This window comes from Bradysia coprophila, chromosome II, assembly GCF_014529535.1.
Source record: "Bradysia coprophila strain Holo2 chromosome II, BU_Bcop_v1, whole genome shotgun sequence".
NCBI classification, from domain to species: Eukaryota; Metazoa; Arthropoda; class Insecta; order Diptera; family Sciaridae; genus Bradysia; species Bradysia coprophila.
The window spans coordinates 3,963,197-3,968,309 of record NC_050735.1 but is presented as its reverse complement, the minus strand read 5'-3'; positions in this window follow the sequence as shown (position 1 = coordinate 3,968,309).

Sequence of the window (5,113 nt, the reverse complement as noted above, 5' to 3'; positions counted from 1 at the left end):
TCGAACGTCTAAGGAATAATAAATTTCGTTATCCCATACTGTGTCTCGGTTGTTCCTTATTACTCACGAAATGACATAGAAAGATGTATAAGTTATTCCTTATGTAAGTTTTATACGCTAAGCACATGAGATAAGTTAAAAATAAAATTTAAAATTTCTAAAGAAACAGAAGAAGTATAAATAGCTTTCGTAGTATACCATGTTAACATGTGTAATAACATTTATCGATTAATAATTTTTTTGTATAATTAATTTATGCTCTTTGTGTATTTTGAAATATAAGGGAACAAAATCCATTTGTTTCGATTTTTTTCCCTTATCAGTTATCGTATTTTTTATAAAAAGAAACTATCTAAGTGTAGGATGATGTGAAGAACAGACCGTGATTAAATCGTCATTCAATTTCATTTGAAACCAATGTTGATAATTACACTGTTTTTACCGAAGAGAATCATTTGATTTTGTTTGAAAGCCAGACATAAAGCTTTATGGTAGATGGACAATACTTCCTCAAAATTAGAGACCGACTAATTGAATTCGGATCGGAAGTATAGAAATAATCGAAGGTCATCCTTCGCGTCGTACGTAGCTTTTGCCTAATTGCGATTTCAGTAATTTTCACAAAGTATCAAAAACAAGGTTCGATGTGGGTGTAACATTAGCCTTGCTGCCCTTTAATAGTAGATAAGATTGGATGCTGTGAAAGTAATACTTTACGTGAATTAACTGTTTTACGATAAAATGAGCGTTTTTTGAGCAACAAACTTCGGTAACTGTCTTTTTGAGAAGTTTGCACTGATCGAAAAGACACGAGTGAGTTTAAGATTGTCAAAAATAAAATCCGAATTAATCAATTACTTCTTGTCCTATGCGACAGTTCAATATCATAAAAGAATTCACGTAAAAGGCACGTAATGGATCATTTTCACAGGGGGCAAACTGATATGTAATGGTCAACTTTCGCAGGGGGCAAACTGATATGTAATGGTCAACTATCGCATGGGGCTGTTTAAAAAAATCTATTTTTCCTAACAAAGCGACTCAATTGGAAAAGATGTGATTTGCCAACTCGAGGCGAGGCTGAAGTTGAAGACACATTATCATCTTCAGGTACAAGGTAGATACACGATTTTATCAGTTCCAATTTTACCAATTTTCTTGTCAAATAATTCATTTCTAATCATGTTTCAACTTCGAGTTTTGAAATTTTTGAAATTCCGGAAATGCTAGATTTTCAGTACTCCTTTTCTGCCATCGGGTTGACTTTTTCTTATTTTTAATTGAGTCAATTCATGAGTCAAACGATTACAATAGAACAGATTAAAACACGTACAGACACAAAGTTGATGGTCTTATGAATCATGTAATAAGACCTTATTGAGCTGAGTCAAAGACAAGTTATTTGGGGGCTGTATTCTAAAACAAATATGCATCGGTCACAAGGATTGAACCATGAACGTACAAAAACTGAATAAAGAACGAACTCTCATCCGGTCACTGCTAATTTCTAATTTGTCAGTCGATTTTGAAGTGGATGAACAATAAATTGTTCAGTTTATCGTAGATTCTATTCGATTCTATTTGAATATTCATGAAGCACTCTCTCGGTAAAAATTGCAAATCTTCAATGTGTTTGTTTAATGACAGTGTTATGGTAATTTTTTTTTCAGATTTTCTCAAACGATTCATTCATTTTGTTTAGTTCAACAAAAAAATAAAAATAATTGAAATGACCTTCCGCAAAAAAAAAATCTAATTTATTTCTTTGCCTTTTAGTCTGCAAAAAGTATAGCTTTCCTTTACACCTAAAATGCCTTTCCTATTTTAAGTAATAGGATTTAAACGCATAGTATACCTCATTAACCAATAATATTATTATGAAGTCAAGTTAACCACTATAACTAGTTGATGTGTATGAAAATAAGAAATATATTTTTACATAAAAAGAAAAGTCTCTACAATTACAATAGAATTATATAAGAGAATATCTAAAAATATATATATTCGGTCTAGATCTTTATTAAAGAATAAAATTGTTGAAAAATATTAATTCTGTTGAAAGATATAAAAGATAAAAAAGGCAAAATACCGGATATACGAAAAATGTTTAACAACTTTTGACGCGAGCAAAAATTTATTTAAGCAATTTTTCATTTCGTTTCTTTATGTTTTGTTTCTCCTATTCTTTACGAATTTTACGCTTATTAATTCATTCGTTTTTCATTGAACTAAATTTATGATATTTTTCTTTCCAAAAACACCGTGCAGTTGAATGAAGCTTTTTTTAAACATAGTGAATGCATTTTTGATCTTCGGTGCACCGGAACCCAAAGCACTCGAGCTACAAAGTGAGTCGTGGAAAACTGATTTGTGACCGGCAGAGATTGAAATTCTATACACGAATTATTACACAAATTTGGTCCAATGGGTGTAAAAGAAGCTGGTAGATACTCGTTGAAGTTGGTGGATAAGTAGCAAACATGTCCCTCTATCACTACGACTTAATACCAAATGTATCACTACAAATTCTGTTGAGTGACGACATTTCAAAAATAGTAATTTCAACGAGTCATCACCAGCTTCCATTGCACCCATATGGATCCAAATTGTTGTACCATTGCGTCTAACCTCTATCGATTACAACCAAAACCAGTTCTCCACTACTCACTTCGCAGCTTGGGTGCCTCGGGTTCCGGTGCACCGAATGGTGTTATTGAAAATATTTTTTGCATCCACAATGTAAAGAAAACTTCATTCAATCACCGTGTGAAGACACCATATAGCGCGGTATTGTCTTTTAACAACGGCAAGTCATCTGTTATAGACAACGACGAAAAAGTAAGATATTATCTCTGGCTGTTGTTCTCTTATATAACAAAACACATACTAAAACTAATGAAGTAAAAGATTTTTTATGAAACACTAAATGTTACTTTAATCAAAAGCAGTAATAGATTTAATAGTAGTGTGATGATATGCTTGCCGTTTTTGAAAGGTTACTATATTAAGAAGTTTTATATGAATGAAGGCTACGGAGGGTATTCAGTGAGCGTTAAATAACATTTTGTACGGCTCGACAAGTTAAAACTACACATGAGAGCTTTAAGTTCCCTATCGCTACCTATAGAAAAGAATATTCTGGAATGCAGGCAAATTTTCTGGATTTTTTCCCGAAAAGATTTTACAAGAAAATTCACTAAAACTCAAGAAAATAAAATCATTTGCCCATAATTTATAGTCTATTTATTATGAGGTTCGCTGTGAACCGTTTAAAGCTTACAATGATGAACGAAAATAATTTTGATACCAAACGATTCCTCGAATGATTAAAACTTTCCGTGAATGACAAATCCGAAATGTCGGAGGATTTTGACATCATTGATGTATACGAGCCGGAGAAATATGTTATATTACATCCGAGATCGAAAACTCTTTTGTTACACACTCCTAGCCCCATATCCTATTAAAGCTTTTATGAGTATTTATGACTACCCGAGGTAGTGTCAGCTGATTCGTTTTTTCTTCTAAATATTTTATTCCATTTTTGAATTGAAAATATGGAAAATATTAATTTTTTACACTCACATGTACCTGTCGGATAAAATCACTCTTATAAAATGCTAGCATCCTATTTTCGTTAAAAAATGAAAAAAGAAAATCCTTCTAAAAATGAACACCCATCTTCCCTTAATTTATTGTTGTTATGATGTTGATTATAAAATCGATTTCGCAATTGGAAATACTGTAACGTTTGTTTTAAGAAAAAATTGGAAATTTAATTGGTTTTCATTTCTCTTTAATATTTGTACCATTAGAAGTGTTAACTTTTTTACATTATCGATAAAAGCATAACAGACGATCCAAAATTATATTACTTAACAATTAAGAATTTTATTTACGATCAATGTTAATGTAGTTACTCTGAAACCGGCCAATATGAATAAAAATGCCGCAAAATTTTATATACAAAAAATGGTGGAGTTTTTTTTCTTCTCAAATGTTAACCTGTTATTCATCACGGTTTGAATAAATGGATTCCAATATGTAAGTTTCGGGACGGGAAAACAGTTTTTTAAAAGAAATAAAGCCGTATGAGAATTAAGAACGCTCGTTCAAACGCTCGAACATAACCTTCAACTTGCTCAAAACTTTTTCGGAAAACTTCTTCGAAAAGGGGCGCGCCAAGTAAATTCACGTCCTCCTTTGTTGTTATACAAATTTCTGGACAGATGGCATTGAATTTTGAAACAATTTCTTCGTCGATTTTTTCTGAAAGGAAAAACAATTCACATTTGGACGGATTAATGTGAAGACCGAGTTTTTTAGACTCGTTGATTATCGTTTTAAAATCGTTCAACACTATATCTGGATCGTCGCAAACAGTTCCGTCGTCTAGATACCACACGTTCGATTCGCTTTTTAAATTTTGAATCAATTTGTGAATCGAAATGAAAAAATTATAGGACCTAGTGGATCTCCTTGCTATGCTCCAATTTTCGATAAAATTGTATTCTCACCGAAGAATAAAAGTGAAGAATTTCTGTAACATTGCCAAAGGTTTAGATATAATGAAGGAATTATTTGCTTCACCTCATTAAGCATCGAATTGCGTTTCGAAAACCTATTTTGAGTAGAATCTTGGTTTTGCCAATGTTGATTAATAAATAGGTTCTTGTTGCATGGACTGCCGCTTCACAACCCTGTTTAATTCCTACGCCCAATTGAGACGGAAAAGATATTATCCAACGTCTTCGATAACGTCTGAGCATGCAACCTTAGAAGCCAGACGTCTAGGCTACGTAGGCTACGTTGCATTGTTACCACCTTAGGTTTGCTAGAGAGGGCAGCAACGAATGGTGGCTAGTGACTATCCAAGACCTGTTTTGAATTCCTCAGGCCAAGACCTTTCAAACTCTCCGAGTGGGTGGTTTTTCGCAAGAATCCCTCGAAATTGAATTCTGAAACTGATTAAAATTAGCCTCAGGAATAATTCGATAAATTAAAATTAATTAAATGCGTCAGTTCCACGAAGCCGAAAATTTGATCGGGAAATTTAACTGAACTGAAATTTAATTGGACACAGAGAGTTTGATTATATTTGGGTATTCTGACT